Source organism: Caretta caretta, chromosome 1 (genome assembly GCF_965140235.1).
Source record: "Caretta caretta isolate rCarCar2 chromosome 1, rCarCar1.hap1, whole genome shotgun sequence".
NCBI lineage: Eukaryota > Metazoa > Chordata > Testudines > Cheloniidae > Caretta > Caretta caretta.
In genome coordinates, this window is record NC_134206.1 from 205115551 (window position 1) to 205133971 (window position 18421).

Below are 18421 nucleotides of genomic sequence, written 5' to 3' on the forward strand. Positions count from 1 at the left end.
TGGCCCCTGGAGACAGCACCCTCCAGTGACTTAGTCAGCGATGTGCCAGCTTTATGACACTGAAATCCGGGCACTGCAGCGACAACTGTGCCATGCCTTGTTGCCAGCCCAGTGCCCAGCAAAGGTCCCTCCCTGCAGGTGATACTCCATCTTCCTCCAAGTCATCGCCCTGCCTGGCTCGGTTCAAGAGGGAGCATCAGGCCCATAACATCAGAAGGCACATGCCCACATCTTGTTTTCGTGCATAGAGACCAGGCATTCCAACCTGTGATGCTCCATTTCGGTCCAAGCTAAGATGCAGCTCCTCACAAACTAGTCCTGCCTTGTCCCTCCTTGCAATTCTCAATTTTTTTAATCCCAGAAGGCATATGGCCTCCTGTGGAACAACAGGGCCCAGCTTGTGATGTGCCAGCCCGACCTGAGCAGAGGCTGTGGCTTGTGGCGATGACACTCTTAGCTAGCCACTGTGCTATTTCCCTCTTAGGGTCTGTGCAGTTCTGGAAGGAAAACTGTATTGGGGGACTCACTGCCTCCAAGGCTTGCACCTCTGTATTAGTGGCTTGGGTAGGCCACACTGGACTTGTCTGGACCAGTAGTCTCTGCACTACCCAACTTCAAGTGGCATCAATGCCATGGGCCTAATTTTCCGAGGTATTGTGCACAAACAATTCCAAGTCAAGTCAATGGGAGATACAGGTGTCACGGACCTCAGATAATCAACCAAGGTATTACTGAAAATAAAGTGAATTGGATTGCTGAGCCAGCAATGCGGTGTAACCTGAGAAACACCAAAAAACATCAAGCAGGGTAGAGATGCCACAGCCCTGGGCAGGGGAGACTGACACTGCTCTTACTCATGAAGCTGGCACCTAGGTATTACAGGGATGCGGCCATTAGAAATGGATAGACAAACTGAGCAAAGAGAAACAGGTTTCAGAGGAACAGCCGTGTTAGTCTGTATTCGCAAAAAGAAAAGGAGTACTTGTGGCACCTTAGAGACTAACCAATTTATTTGAGCATGAGCTTTCGTGAGCTACAGCTCACTTCATCAGATGTTTACCGTGGAAACTGCAGCAGACTTTATATACACACAGAGAATATGAAACAATATGAAACAATACCTCCTCCCACCCCACTGTCCTGCTGGTAATAGCTTATCTAAAGTGATCAACCAATGTGATATATGCCATCATGTGCCAGCAATGCCCCTCTGCCATGTACATTGGTCAAACTGGACAGTCTCTACGTAAAAGAATAAATGGACACAAATCAGATGTCAAGAATTATAACATTCATAAACCAGTCAGAGAACACTTCAATCTCTCTGGTCACGCAATCACAGACATGAAGGTCGCTATCTTAAAACAAAAAAACTTCAAATCCAGACTCCAGCGAGAAACTGCTGAATTGGAATTCATTTGCAAATTGGATACTATTAATTTAGGCTTAAATAGAGACTGGGAGTGGCTAAGTCATTATGCAAGGTAGCCTGTTTCCTCTTGTTTTTTCCTACCCCCCCCCCCGATGTTCTGGTTTAACTTGGATTTAAACTTGGAGAGTGGTCAGTTTAGATGAGCTATTAGCAGCAGGAGAGTGAGTTTGTGTGTGTATGGGGGTGGGGGGGATGTGAGAAAACCTGGATCTATACAGGAAATAGCCCGACTTGACTATGTAAAGAGTTGTCACTTTGGATGGGCTAGCACCAGCAGGAGAGTGAATTTGTGTGGGGGGGTGGAGGGTGAGAAAACCTGGATTTGTGCTGGAAATGGCCCACCTGTTGATCACTTTAGATAAGCTATTACCAGCAGGACAGTGGGGTGGGAGGAGGTATTGTTTCATATTCTCTGTGTGTATATAAAGTCTGCTGCAGTTTCCACGGTAAACATCTGATGAAGTGAGCTCTAGCTCACAAAAGCTCATGCTCAAATAAATTGGTTAGTCTCTAAGGTGCCACAAGTACTCCTTTTCTTTTTGCAAAGAGAAACAGTTTCCTTTACTTGATGGTAGTGCTGAAGTGTCCTTTTCCTCTGCTGAGAGCTGAGACCTGGGAGCTACCTTAGCCTCTTGACAAATAAGTGTTTGATTAAAACCAGTCTCACTGCATTTAGCACACGGCAATTTCACTCGTGCCATGTCATCTGCTTGCCGAGAGGTAGACCACTAGAATCAGTCCAATCAATGAGCAGGTGCCTATGCAGTGGCTGATTGGCTTCATTTCCTGCAGAGAACCCATAAGCATGACTGTAATCAGGATCCTAGTGGGCAGCAGGCAGCACTTCCCCCAATTCCTCCTGGTCAGGTGGGTAGGCGCTGTGCCTATCAGTAATCACCTTCTAGCATCTGACCCCCACAACATATCATGTCATACCAACAAAGGCGGCTTTAATTAGTTATTTCAGTGGTTGGCAAAATCAATCAATCTGTGGCTATGCAGAAAGGTGGAATGACAGCCACAGGGAACAAATGGCTAGATATTTAGAAATAACCCTCATTCCACAACACACCACCACCTCCAAAGCAGTTTTCAAATTGCTCAGGAAGGACTTTAGAGGTGTCCCCTTGTTCTTGGAACTCTAGTGGATTATTGGGAACGAAATTTAGTCTTCCCCAATACTTAGTATGCTCCAGCTCCTTGTTTGAAGATGACAAAGTACCAAAAAAGTCAATACATCCGCAACTAATCCCTAGGAGCAAGTGACTGTGAGGTATGTATTTACTGCTCCCTTGAGTCCATTTGCACATCAGGGAGTGCCTGTGACTCCCCACTGACACTGATGGAACAGCACACTCCTGTGAATGGAGGAGAGTTACCCATACAAATTCTCCAGGCATCAGCAGCTGACTACTACAAGTCTTCCGGTCAGGTACTGCATGAATTTAGTGGCTAATATCTTTGCCAAACATAGCATGTAAGATCTTGGCAAAGACATTAGGCAAAAGAATCCACAATTATTAGCTGCTTTATCCTTTTAAAGAATTACTGTAAGTAAGGTAGTTCTCATATATCAGGGAATTATACTTTTCTGGGACAGTTCAGTGAAGAACCTTTCCAGAATAGGTGCTACGTATTTTTCAAATGGTTTATAAAAATTAGGTGGGAAGCCACCAGTTCCAGGAACTCTGTCAGATGCCAAGTCATAAATTGCTTCTTCTGTCTCCTGAACTGTTATTGGGCTATCCATTACTATCCACCAATTTATTAAAGGTGCCATTGCTCAATAATTGAACAAAATCAGCTTTCTTCTGGCTTATAAAGATAATGATAACATTTACTGAATTGATCATTAATAACTTCAAAGTCTACTGAAACTTGGTTCTCTCAGTGTTATTGAGGAAATGAAGTTGGCAGCTTGCTCTGTTTTAATTCTGTTTTGGAAGAAATGTGACAGAACATCAAAAATACATCCACTTAATTATCTTTACAATTTTTCCAAGGAAAAAAAAACTTGAACAGCTTTTTCTGAACAAACATCTATACAAGATAGATTGAGCTAACCACAGCAAATGCTGGAGATGCCACTACCCATCAATTATGAATCTGTCCCATATAGTTTTTTTCCTTGCCAAGACTTACAAAAATATTGGAGCAACATATTCAAAGGTCTTTCTATAACTCTTAATACAAAGATCTGTCCCTCTCCAAGAGTCCATAATACTGGAATTACAGAATTATGTTTTCCAGCAAACACCAACCAATGGTGGCAACAACATGTCTTAACCCAGACTGCTCAGAGAATGGAAATCTAATTTATTCATAACAGCTGCAAGAATTTAATACACATAGCTCTGATTGATAAAATACATTACTGACAAAATGGGGAAAGGCACTAACATTTATCATGTGGATGCACAACATAGCATGGCTGTTACATGATGTCATAATATTTTTTAAACTGCATTGGCAACAAGTATACACTAGTTTTATGATCATGCACTGGCCCTTTTCTGAGTCAAAATTAAAAACAAAACAAATACATGGACTGAAATAGAAGCTAAAAATGTAAAGCAACGGGCTTATATTTGGATTCTTTTATCTTGATATTGTAATGATCGTATCCATTGAAATATCTTGATTATGTTGGGGGGTGGGGAGTTATTAATTTTGAAAAATATTCCTGGTCTCAAGGCCTATCGTATTGGTACCCACTGTGTTAGGTGCTGTATACATGGAGAGAAAGTGACAGTGCATTTAAAAAAAAAGTTTTTAGTTTAGCCTGCTTCCCAGCACCTAATCCAACTGTGCCAGTCCAGTTCATGTGTGACTAGTGTTCAGAATCTCAAACCATCTCTCTGTGCCTTTCTGCCTTGTACGACTTGATGTGATGCATATAAACCTAGGTCCACATTCATTCTTGGTGTAACCCCATTAAATGGAGTTACACTAGGAACAAACTAAGCCTTTAATTCTAGGAATTCATTTAAAAAAAACAAGAGCTTTAATCCTAAATTAAGTCTTAGCTAAAATATCAGGAGGCACATGTTCCTCTTAAAACTGGGGGCCAAATGTTCAAACCTGCCCCTAAATTGTGCATTCAGATTTGGCTCTGGGTGTAAGAAACTGCTCTGAGTCTCACGGGTCTTTCCACACACTCTGGCATTAGTACAATCCAGCACATGTATCAAAATAAACAAGGACTGTTAATCCTTAGGTTATAACTGACATCATGGCCAGTTGTCTATTGATACCACAGGCCACATGGGATCTGCCCGAGATGATAAAGTCCACTGAGTTAGTAGCATTTTGGATATTCGACAATCCAGATCCACTTAGTGACATCAACTTTTGTACCCAGGTACCTCACCTCAGTTAACACTACAATAAAATACAAAGACATAGTGACAAGCAACAGCCTGTTGGCTGTTAATTCATAAAGCAGAATACCATAGGTTCATATCCATGGTCTTGTGATGGGATATACATGTTCCACATATGATTAGGAGGAAAGGGGATAATTCCTGCAAAGGGAGAAAGGCACAAGACCAGCCTTGCCCTAAAGAACTATATTGTGCTTGCCAAGCATAGAGTTTACTCCTAAATTCATCAAGGCAGATACTTAACTGAAGAGGAAATTATATGGGCTGGTCAGAGAAGGAGGAAGTGTTTGTTTCCTCCTCTACCCAGCCTGGGGAAGACTCCTAGGGCTGATTTGGAACGGGGAGACTGAAGGTGCTGAAACAAGAACTCCTTTGCTCTGTGTTTACACATTTCACTCCAGGAGGAGAGAGAGAGTTGTACCCTCTCTAGCGGGTGGAGCTGAATCAGAGGGCTGGCCCACAGCAGGGTAAAAGGAGGATTTGCAGAACACGGTAGCTAAGACCTTTTTAAGCCCCAGTATAGGGAGGACAAATTGGATTGTAACACGTTGTCTAGTCACTGTGAATCCTACAGGGAGCCTGGAGCTCCCGTCAGCCAACTAAGGTGTTAAAGCACAAACTTCCCCTTTCCATGCTACAGTTTTAAAATGACAGGTTTCAGAGTAACAGCCGTGTTAGTCTGTATTCGCAAAAAGAACAGGAGGACTTGTGGCACCTTAGAGACTAACCAATTTATTTGAGCATAAGCTTTCGTGAGCTACAGCTGAAGTGAGCTGTAGCTCACGAAAGCTTATGCTCAAATAAATTGGTTAGTCTCTAAGGTGCCACAAGTACTCCTTTAGTTTTAAAATGGGTTAGCAAACAGGCCAGCACACTTCCTCACCTCTCAAGTGCCCTCTCATGCCCAGATGCAGTGTTGCTGGGAACTTGGCCTCACACCCCTCCAGATGGCCACTTCTTTGGCCTCACAATGACCAGTCCCAGCTAGCATCTTCTCCTGACTCCCTCTCCAGGTCTTCTGTAGCTCTGCTCTTCGGCCAGGTCAAACAACAGTTCATTTCCCTTCCAGGGGAAATGAAGGGCCAACTTAAAGTTCACAAACAATGTCCAAACTTACAATTCTTCTGCCCCTCTCAGGCTTGACTGAAGTCTCCTGCTTCCTGGCCCCTGCAGAGATTCTCTGGAATTGCTTCTTCCCTAGAAGGATTTCCTCACTGCTTCCCTTTACCAGGGACTCCAGCAGTTTACCTCTGAGGATCTCTCTGCTCTGTATATAGGCCATATCTCAGGGCTCCCACTCTCTGTAGATTAATCAGCCTCACTCCCTTAAGTTTTTCCCAGAAAGGAACTCCCCTTGTTCCTCTTTCCAGGATCTTCCTTCCTTCCCAGCTCTGTTCAGGTAGTACCCTCCTTACTGCACCATCACCACCACTGCTGGAGGGGGAGGGGCAATCTTTCTAATTAAGTCCCCTTACATCCAGCTGTGGTCACTGATTAGTCCTTATGTTGCCAGCTCATCAGTGAGGTTGAGGAAAGCGGTTAAGTCATGGACAAGGCTGAGACCAGCTTGCCTCAAAGGACTGGCTGGTCCATGACATGATTTAAGAATACACCTTTTTTCCTCGTATAGGCAGCTCAGAGTCTCTAGTCTAAAGCAAAGACAGCTTTATCCCTCTCAGAGGATTATGTTGCTGAACTGAGATTGTCAACTAACAGTTACTTTGTTTTCCTTTATTTTCACTTCCCATAGCTGCAGCGAACTGCCTTTTTCTCCACTTCACAAAACCTACCGCTAGTGTTGGCAGTCAATAGACCCAGACACTGTACCAACCTCTTACTCCTAAGGGTGGCTTCTTCAGGTCAGGTTTGAAAGATAGCTATGGCTGCCACTATCATGCCTCTGCTGATGAACTTAAGATTTCAATCTCCAGAGCAGAGCTGTCAGTCCAGCACCTTTCACCGCCACTAACTTCATTTAGTGCTGCTTAAAAATGCATACACTTAAAAAGCAAAGTTCAGTCATCTGAGTGCAAATGGAAATCTTCCATTTTAAAAATCAGTACTAAAATTTAAGGAAAATCTTGAACTGGTTTTTTTAACTCTCTTTTTTTTTTTTTTTTTTTTTTTTTTTTTAACGTTTCAAGTCTCTTCAGGCTCACTGGCCCATTCAGTCCTTGGCCTTTTTAGGGAATAGCAAGTTATGTGTTGTGAACACCTCTCTACTAGGATCTGGATGGAGATGGCCACTTAGACCAAACTGGTTTATATCAATACTTGTTCAAGGCTTAAGCCCTTCTCTCTCAAGCTTTTAGAGCCAAGTCACAACCCCCGTTAAAAATCAGATTTTGAACAAGAAACGTTCACAGACCATGGATGTCTCTATGGTAACGCAATAAGAACATCTTGTTCTATCTAACAGCTTTATCTGCATGTTTGAAAGCACAGTAAGACATATTTTAAACTGGAAAGTTCAGACCAGCCAATTCTAAAGCAGTGCTAGAAAATTAATGATATAAGATAAACTCCTAGAAGTGAAAAGACAACAAATGTTTCCAATAGTATGATTACTCTATGGGAAATGAGTGGGGTGAACTCAGTGCAGTATCTAGCACAGTGGTTTTCAATCTGTGGTCTGCGGACCCCTGGGAGTCCGCAGACTATGTCTAAAGGGGTCCACAAAAGACTGAAAACTGACTGAACAGAATTCAACTATGTATACAGACAATAGATTTCCAAAGGGGTCTGCACTTCCATTTGAACATTTTTAAGGGTCCACAAATGAAAAACGGTTGAAACCTCTGATCTAGCACACAAGTGTCCACACTACAAAATCTACCACTGCAATGGGCATCTTTCCTGTCAGTCTCAGCAGAAAGCTCAAGGGCCAAATGGTCCACAGAGACACAAGTCCTTTCTCATCCTCAGGGATGGTCCTTCCAGAAGAGAATTACAGCACATTGTTGAAATGCCCATAGTGACCCTGGGAGACCCGGTGTACCCCTTACAGCCATGGCTCATGAAACCTTACATGCAGGGCCATCCCTGGGGGGTGCAGGGCCTGAGGCGGAAGTGATGGATTCGCACAGGCCCGTGGCCCAATTGGATTCATCTCTTCTGGGGCTGACCATGCCGGCCAATTGCACCGGCCCACAGGGCCCAGCAAAGCACAAAGCCTGGAGCAGTCGCCCCGATTTGCCCTACCTAAGGGACGGCTCTGCTTACACAGGAAACCTGGATAGCAGTATGGGGCAGTTCCACAACAGACTGCGTAGGAACCAGGTGACTATGCAACATGCCTTTGCCAGATTAAAGGTACACTGGCAATGCCTTTATGGCAGGTTAGACCTCAATGAGGATATATTCCCATGGTCATAGCCACGTGTTTTACGTTGCATAATATCTGTGAAGCTACAGGTGAAAAGTTTGCTCAGGGGTGGAGTGCTGAGGCAGACCGCCTGACTGCTAATTTTGAGCAGCCAGATACCAGGGCTATCAGAGGGGCCGAGAGTGGGGCAATTCGAATCAGGGAGGCTTTGAGACAACACTTGGAAAATGAGAACCAGTACTGTATATCTGTGATTGGTGCTGCAAGGTTACATTACATGTAGTTTTCCTAGGAAGCAGTGATGAAATGTGGGGCCTTACATTCAAGTAAGCAAATGATTAAATGGCCTGTGTATTTATTGGTAGTGTCTGCAATCTCAATTTATAGGAAACAAATAAAGATGTTTAAACTTTGCTTCTATTGCACAAGAACCACCACACACACAAAGATGCTTGGTGGGAAAGGAGGTACCAAGGAAGGGCAGATTTTCAGAGCTGTGTGTAGGTCCAGCTATCATTTTGAATGTTGTCTGAGGGGGAGTAGTGAAGGGGAAACTGAGAAGTCCTGGAAAGCTGAAAGGACTGTGCGGGCGGAGTTTGTGGGGCTGGGGCATGGAAGAGAGTTTTGAATGTGCTGAAAGGGAGGGAAGGCATGCATCTACTCAGTCTGCAGCATTATGAAGGACTTCAGCATCTGAGTTTGTTCCATCATGACTTTAATCATCCGCATAATCCTTAACAAATTCCTGATTTTCTTTTCTTCACTGTCTTTCAGCTTCCCTCCACTCCCTATGTCCCCTTTTCTCTGAATTGGAGAACTGCAGTACCTCCTGGAATGTCTTCTTTGCTCTGTCTTGGACATTTTCTTATCTGGGGAGACGCTCTGCCAGTGGGGATGGGAGTGGGAGTTAACCCTCAAGGCCACATCTGCAGAAGCACAAGAAACAATGCACAGAAGCATGATTGTTAAGTTCACGCACAGCATTGAAACATTTCAGTAAAATACACCTCTGGTAACAACAATCATAGAATATCAGGGTTAGAAGGAACCTCAGGAGGTCATCTAGTCCAACCCCCTGCTCAAAGCAAGACCAATCCCTAATTTTTGGCCCAGATCCCTAAATGGCCCCCTCAAGGATTGAACTCACAACCCTGGGTTTAGCAGGCCAATGCTCAAACCTCTGAGCTATCCCTCCCCCCAATCACTTTCTCACTGACTCTTAGCAAACATACATCTCAGAAAACACCCAAAGTATGGTGAATATTGGTTGGGGAGCAGGGTGCTCTACATGGGGAAAAGAGCACTCAGTGCAGCAAACTAGGGAAAAATACTAAATTCTCCCACACTTTTCCACAGGTGGGGGGTCATTGTAGCAGATCTCACTCTTGAGGGTAAGCAGGGAAGCGAGGGTACATTACTACATGCTTGTGGCTTTCGCTCTGGTCCCTATGCTGCTCGCCTGTGTGCCGCTTTGGTCCCTGCACAAGTGATTGCCGAATGGTGTGGGAAAGTTTCCTACAATGGGGGAAGAAACAAAGCAGCTTCAGCAGAGGATTGCTTTCAGCAGAGGATTGCCAAGAACCTCCAGGAAAGTTTCCTAGAGATCTCTCTGGAGGATTCCCGTGAGATCTCAGCGTGCATCAACACCCTGTTCCACTGTACAGATTAGCTGCACAGGGAAATGTCCAGCACACAGAAATGCAGCCAGCCTTCTACATTTCTATACCCTTAACCCACCTGTCAAAGTCAGGTTCAGGACTCACATAATTTGTCAGACCACTCTGTTTATTAGCAAAGCGCTTTGCTAATGTACCCAGATGTGAGCCCCTCTCTGAGGCCCAAGATAAGTTATTTATACAGCTAAGCCAAAGCCAATTTAACATAAGAGACAGAAGAAAGCATAAACTGACAAATATACATACATATCTTATTTGCATACTAACGTTTACCAATCTCCTAGCTCAGTAGGAGCTCTAAGTTAATTAGTTTGAGGACCCATTGTCTCACACTCCTTAATGTTTCTCTTCCTGACAACTATATTTCAACAAACCCTTCAAGTAGCATTTCTTTAATGAATTATAATTTCAATATAATTCATTCTACTTTCACAATCCCTCCTTTTGGTCAAGCTACGCAATGACCAACAATGACTGGGTTCCACATATCAAGAGTTCTTTATCACTTTGTTCATCAGTGATATTTAAAATCACCAAATTAGCACTCTGGTTTGGGGCAGCTATCTGTGTAGCATGCCTTACACAATTTTGGATACAACAGGAAAGTAACTGAAACCATACAAAAATTATTAGGATTCCAAACAGGAGAGTTAGGGCTCCCTGAAACAACCAGTTTCCTATGCCAGAGAAATTGAAAAGGTTACTTAGCCACTTCCATAAAGAACTTGGCTCTTCGTGGGGAAGATATGCGATTTGTTCTAAGTGGCTAGCACGATCTACTACCTCATTGGTGTTGTCTGATATATAAACACAGCAGTCTTTTCCAATGAGAGCACAAGTCCTTCCTTTTGCTGCCAGCACTATGTCCAATGCCTGACGGTTTTGGAGGGCCATCTGTCGGATCGCCCTTGTTTCTTTGGCCAGGGCTCTCAAACTTTCTCCGGTTTCATTTGCCATTATTTCAACTACTGCTTATAACCTTAGGAGCCTTTTTGCATGGTGTATTACTCCCCCTAATAGTATTAAGGAACCGCCAATGGCCTCTTCCCAGGTTAAGGGGCTTATGTTATTTACATACCATTGGGCATCTGTTAAGCCCCTTCTTTTTCGCCTGAAATTGCGGAGACATTCTCGAGGGAAGGTTCCTAGCACTTGGAATTGTGGGAAGAGTCGGGCGGGATAACAGATTCCTGACCAATTAGCTGGTAGTGTGGTATAAGCTCTGGTCCCACACACCCAGTGATGGCCTATTAAGGCCGGGAAGGGTTGGTTGCACCCATTTGTCATATAGGTGTTTGCAAAGGAGGAGTAGTATCCCCCAAAGGGTACAGGGTAATTCTCCTTACGAGGAGTGGTGTTATTTGCACGACATTGAAAGATTGTATTGTTTTCACTAATGTTACTGTAGGGGGAACATGAGATTGATCTCTCTGTTTGATCCTAGGTTGAGAAAAAATTCATATCTCCATACCTGGCCCACCACTTTTTAGTTTTGTTTGAATAATTCCATACACCATTGGCCACAATATGCTGAAGGCAACGGCTTTTCCCCAGATCCAGCCCTGTCCCATTACACGCCCAACACCAATGACCTTTTCCCTCCACCACACTTATCCATTTAGATGCATTTATTTTCCACCGCTTCCCAAGTGTCATTGCTGTTCTATATTTTGTTAAATGGACGAGGCCCTCCAGTGAGGTCTGGGGACTTGAGTGGGATAGCCAGGACAGGAACACCAGTTTGAGAGTGGGCTGGGATGTGGCTGCAGACCTATCAATTAGAAATATTAAGGGTCTGAGCTATCCACACCTGCTGCTGGATAAAAGAATTGTCATCGTGGTCTCCCCAGACCCTAAGATATCAGCAGCTGAGGAACAGGCAGAGGCGCGTGTTGGAGGCAAGGCTCTTCTGGTTCTGACAACCTCAACTGAGGGAACCACAGTCACGGTTTTACGCTCACCAGGCAGTAGGCGATAGGCTCGCTACTGTTTTGGTTTTTTTGTTCGTCGTCTGCTTGTGGCAACCCTTACGAGAGCGTAGATTGTAAGGTATTGCAGACTGTTCCTCTACGACTTCTTCTGGAGTCAAAATTGACTCTGCGTTGTCCTGAGGCGACGATTGGTTCTCTGGGGATGGTGCCTTCTTACACTGTGAAGCATGTATCCACGCTGTGATGCCAGATAGTTTAACAGCTGTCTGTGTAGTAAGCAGTACCTGATGAGGACCCTTCCAGCGGGGCTCCAAGGCGTGCTTTCGATGATGGCGCCATATGTAGACCCAGTCACCTGGCTCGAGGTTGTGGAAAGCGTCAGAGGTGGGTTCCATGGGCCAGGCGGCTCGAACCTGCGAATGGAAGTGACTTACAGCTTGCATTAGTCTCTTGCAATACTGAAGGAGCGTGCTGTGAGTCAAGTTCAAATCTGGAACGGAAGTAATAGTAGTCATAGCTCGCATAGGGCATCCCATAACAATTTCAAAGGGACTTCATTTATGCCTTTGGGATGGAGTGGATCTCATGTCCATAAGGGCTAATGGTAAGGTAGTGGCCAGCTTAATCCTGTAGAGTTACAAATTTTAGCAAGCTTATTCTTAAGTACACCATTTTGTCTTTCAACTGCACCTGCACTCTGTGGGTGGTAGGGACAGTGCAACAGGTGTTTGATATGCAATAATATGGTCCAGGTGTTGAACAAGTTGTCCAGTAAAATGTGTACCCCGATCACTGGACAGAACAGCAGGAATTCCCTTGGCAGACATAATATGATTTAACAGACATTTGGCAACAGACAGTGAGTCAGCCTTGCGACAAGGAAGGGCTTCAATCCAACCAGAGAATAAACATACCATAACCAATATAAATTCATATTGTTGACACTTAGGCATTTGTACAAAATCAAGTTGCCAATGCAAGAACGGTGCTTGAGGCAGGCCCCGGAACCCCTGGGCCACTTTTTCAGGTTTACCAATATTATGGCTTTGGCAAATGGTACAGGCTGCACAGTGGCAGGCTGCAAAAGAGCTAAAATGGGGGGCCCACCATCCTGTCTTAGTTACAGCAGAGACCATCCCCTCCTTTCCGACATGCGAAACACCGTGTAGCAGGGCGGCCAGAGATGGGTAGAGTGAAAAGGGGGCTACAAAGGCGCCAGTAGGCGAGCGCCAAAGAGAATCGGGATGTAGAGAGCAACCTTGGGCAACCCAGGATTCTCTCTCGGTTTCTAGGGCAGAGTCTTGGAGCACGGTGAGGTCAGTGAGGGATGGCGGCGGTATAGAAACAGAAAGGGAACCTAGAAATGCATCTGGGGAAGGTTCTATGGCAGCAGCATGTTTAGCAGAGGCGTCAGCAAATGCGTTCCCCTTAGCAACATCAGTATCCACCATTGAGTGGCCAGGGCACTTAACAATAGCTAGGGCAGACAGAAGTAAAACTGCATACAGAAGGGCAGCGATGTAGGGCCCATTTTTAATAGGGGTACCGGCAGAGGAAAGGAAACTCCGAGTTTGCCAGAGGGTACCAAAGTCATGTACAACCCCAAAAGCATAGCGGGAGTCAGTGTAAATGGTGGTGGAGCATCCCTCCACCAAAAAGCAGGCACGGGTGAGGGCAACTAATTCAGTGACTAGTGCTGAGGTTACAGAAGGTAAAGGCGCAGCTTCCAGGGTTTCAGAGAGTGAAACTACAGCGTATCTTGCAAGACGACGACCTTGGTCGTCTCGAAAACAGGAACCATCAGTAAATAAAACAAGGTCAGAGTTAGGGAGAGGGACATCAGAAAGGTCAGAGCGCGGGACAGTGACAGCAGAGACAGTTGCAAGGCAGTCGTGGGGATCACCGTCATTAGACAAAGGAAGGAGAGTGGCAGGGTTTAACTGAGAACAACGCTTTATGGTGATATATGAAGCTGATAGTAGTAAAAGTTCGTACCTGGTAAGGCGGGCAGAGGAGAGGTGGCCTGTGTTACGTTGTAGCAGGAGAGTTTCTACAGAGGGAGGGACCAGGAGGGTAAGAGGAGAGCGGAGAACAAGGGCATCAGACATTTCGACTAGGCGCTCTGCAGCAGCCACAGCACACAGGCGGGGGGGTAAGCCTCGGGCAACAGGGTCTAAAGTGGCAGAGAAATAAGCCACTGGGCGGTTCTTTTCTCCGTGCATCTGAGTGAGAACTCCGAGCGCACACCCAGATTGTTCGTGGCAGAAAAGGGTAAAAGACTTAGAGTAGTCAGGCAGCCCTAAGGCAGGGGCAGAAGCCAAACCCTGTTTGAGGGAAACAAAGGCAGAATTGGCCTCAGGGGGCCACGGCGTGGGGTCAGGCACAGAGAATCGAGTGAGTTCCTGGAGAGGTTTTGCAAGGGAGGCATACTGGGGAATCCACTGTCTGCAAAATCCAGCCATGCCTAAAAACTTCCGGACCTGGCGTGGGGAGCGGGGTCGGGGAAAGCTAAGGATAGCTTGGATGCAGCTGGGAGAAAGTGCACGGGAACCCTGGGAGAGGAGAAAGCCAAGGTATGTGACAGAAGCTTGACAGAGTTATAATTTAGAGCGAGAAGCTTTGTGACCCTTATTTGCTAGGGCAGTAAGGAGCACTAAAGAGTCAGTTTCAGAGGCAGACAATGAAGGGGAACAGAGGAGTAGATCTACATATTGGACTAGTGTGGACCTGGATGGGAAAACAAGGTCAGCAAGGTCTCAGGCTAATGCTTGGGAAAAATATGACAGGCTTTCAGTATACCCCTGGGGCAGTGTGGTCCATGTGTACTGTTGTCCCTTGTAAGCCCTGGTCTACACTAGGACTTTAGGTCGAATTTAGCAGCGTTAAATCGATTTAAACCTGCACCCGTCCACACAATGAAGCCCTTTATTTCGACTTAAAGGGCTCTTAAAATCGATTTCCTTACTCCACCCCTGACAAGTGGATTAGCGCTTAAATCGACGTTGCCGGCTCGAATTTGGGGTACTGTGGACACAATTCGATGGTATTGGCCTCCGGGAGCTATCCCAGAGTGCTCCATTCTGACCGCTCTGGACAGCGCTCTCAACTCAGATGCACTGGCCAGGTAGACAGGAAAAGAACCGCGAACTTTTGAATCTCATTTCCTGTTTGGCCAGCGTGGCAAGCTGCAGGTGACCATGCAGAGCTCATCAGCACAGGTGACCATGATGGAGTCCCAGAATCGCAAAAGAGCTCCAGCATGGACCGAACGGGAAGTACGGGATCTGATCGCTGTTTGGGGAGAGGAATCCGTGCTATCAGAACTCCGTTCCAGTTTTCGAAATGCCAAAACCTTTGTCAAAATCTCCCAGGGCATGAAGGACAGAGGCCATAACAGGGACCCGAAGCAGTGCCGCGTGAAACTGAAGGAGCTGAGGCAAGCCTACCAGAAAACCAGCCGCTCTGGGTCAGAGCCCCAAACATGCCGCTTCTATGATGAGCTGCATGCCATTTTAGGGGGTTCAGCCACCACTACCCCAGCCGTGTTGTTTGACTCCTTCAATGGAGATGGAGGCAATACGGAAGTAGGTTTTGGGGACAAAGAAGATGATGATGAGGAGGAGGAGGTTGTAGATAGCTCACAGCAAGCAAGTGGAGAAACCGGTTTTCCCGACAGCCAGGAACTGTTTCTCACCCTAGACCTGGAGCCAGTACCCCCCGAACCCACCCAAGGCTGCCTCCTGGACCCAGCAGGTGGAGAAGGGACCTCTGGTGAGTGTACCTTTTAAAATGATATACATGGTTTAAAAGCAAGCATGTGAAAGGATTACTTTGCCCTGGCATTTGCGGTTCTCCTAGATGTAGTCCTAAAGCCTTTGCAAAAGGTTTCTGGGGAGGGCAGCCTTATTTCGTCCTTCATGGTAGGACACTTTACCACTCCAGGCCAGTAACACGTACTCGGGAATCACTGTAGAACAAAGCATTGCAGTGTATGTTTGCTGGCATTCAACCAAAATCCGTTCTTTATCTCTCTGTGTTATCCTCAGGAGAGTGAGATATAATTCATGGTCACCTGGTTGAAATAGAGTGCTTTTCTTCAGGGGACACTCAGAGGAGCCCATTCCTGCTGGGCTGTTTGCCTGTGGCTAAACAGAAATGTTCCCCGCTGTTAGCCACAGGGAGGGGAGAAGGTTGAGGGGGTAGTCACGCGGTGGGAGGAGGCAAAATGTGACCTTGTAACGAAAGCACATGTGCTATGTATGTAATGTTAACAGCAAGATTTACCCTGAAAGAGTGTAGCGACTGTTTTATAAAATGTGTCTTTTTAAATACCGCTGTCCCTTTTTTTTTCTCCACCAGCTGCATGTGTTTCAATGATCACAGGATCTTCTCCTTCCCAGAGGCTAGTGAAGCTTAGAAAGAAAAAAAAACGCACTCACGATGAAATGTTCTCCGAGCTCATGCTGTCCTCCCACACTGACAGAGCACAGACGAATGCGTGGAGGCAAATAATGTCAGAGTGCAGGAAAGCACAAAATGACCGGGAGGAGAGGTGGAGGGCTGAAGAGAGTAAGTGGCGGGCTGAAGACAGGGCTGAAGCTCAAATGTGGCGGCAGCGTGATGAGAGGAGGCAGGATTCAATGCTGAGGCTGCTGCAGGACCAAACCAGTATGCTCCAGCGTATGGTTGAGCTGCAGCAAAGGCAGCTGGAGCACAGACTGCCACTGCTGCCCCTCTGTAACCAACCGCCCTCCTCCCCAAGTTCCATAGTCTCCACACCCAGACGCCCAAGAACGCGGTGGGGGGGCCTCCGGCCAACCAGCCACTCCACCACAGAGGATTGCCCAAAAAAAAGAAGGCTGTCATTCAATAAATTTTAAAGTTGTAAACTTTTAAAGTGCTGTGCTTAAAGTGCTGTGTGGCATTTTCCTTCCCTCCTCCACCACCCCTCCTGGGATACCTTGGTAGTCATCCCCCTATTTGTGTGATGAATGAATAACGAATGCATGACTGTGAAGCAGCAATGACTTTATTGGCTCTGCAAGCAATGATTAAAGGGAGGAGGGGAGGGTGGTTAGCTTACAGGGAAGTAGAGTGAACCAAGGGGCGGGGGGTTTCATCAAGGAGAAACAAACAGAACTTTCACACCGTAGCCTGGCCAGTCATGAAACTGGTTTTCAAAGCTTCTCTGATGCGTACCGCGCCCTCCTGTGCTCTTCTAACCGCCCTGGTGTCTGGCTGCGCGTAACCAGCAGCTAGGCGATTTGCCTCAACCTCCCACCCCGCCATAAACGTCTCCCCCTTACTCTCACAGATATTGTGGAGCACACAGCAAGCAGTAATAACAGTGGGAATATTGGTTTCGCTGAGGTCTAAGCGAGTCAGTAAACTGCGCCAGCGCACCTTTAAACGTCCAAATGCACATTCTACCACCATTCTGCACTTGCTCAGCCTGTAGTTGAACAGCTCCTGACTACTGTCCAGGCTGCCTGTGTACGGCTACATGAGCCATGGCATTAAGGGGTAGGCTGGGTCCCCAAGGATACATATAGGCATTTCAACATCCCCAACAGTTATTTTCTGATCTGGGAATAAAGTCCCTTCCTGCAGCTTTTGAAACAGACCAGAGTTCCTGAAGATGCGAGCATCATGCACCTTTCCCGGCCATCCCACGTTGATGTTGGTGAAACGTCCCTTGTGATCCACCAGAGCTTGCAGCACTATCGAAAAGTACCCCTTGCGGTTTATGTACTCGGCGGCTTGGTGCTCCGGTGCCAAGATAGGGATATGGGTTCCGTCTATAGCCCCACCACAGTTAGGGAATCCCATTGCAGCAAAGCCATCCACTATGACCTGCATATTTCCCAGGGTCACTACCCTTGATATCAGCAGATCTTTGATTGCGTGGGCTACTTGCATCACAGCAGCCCCCACAGTAGATTTGCCCACTCCAAATTGATTCCCAACTGACCGGTAGCTGTCTGGCATTGCAAGCTTCCACAGGGCTATCGCCACTCGCTTCTCAACTGTGAGGGCTGCTCTCATCTTGGTATTCATGCGCTTCAGGGCAGGGGAAAGCAAGTCACAAAGTTCCATGAAAGTGCCCCTACACATGCGAAAGTTTCGCAGCCACTGGGAATCGTCCCAGACCTGCAACATTATGCGGTCCCACCAGTCTGTGCTTGTTTCCCGAGCCCAGAATCGGCGTTCCACAGCATGAACCTGCCCCATTAGCACCATGATGCATGCATTGTCAGGGCCCATGCTTTCAGAGAAATCTGTGTCCATGTCCTGATCACTCACGGGACCGCGCTGACGTCGCCTCCTCGCCCGGTATCGCGTTGCCATGTTCTGGTGCTGCATATACTGCTGGATAATGCGTGTGGTGGTTAATGTGCTCCTAATTGCCAAAGTGAGCTGAGCGGCCTCCATGCTTGCCTTGGTATGGCGTCCGCACAGAAAAAAGGCGCGGAACGATTGTCTGCCGTTGCTCTGACGGAGGGAGGGGCGACTGACAACACGGCTTACAGGGTTGGCTTCAGGGAGCTAAAATCAACAAAGGGGGTGCCTGTACATCAAGGAGTATTTCAGGCAGGACTGCACGGAGGGTTCCAATAAGAAATGGTGCACCTAAGTTATCGTTGTTATTGGAACAAGGAAGTTAGCCTGGCCTC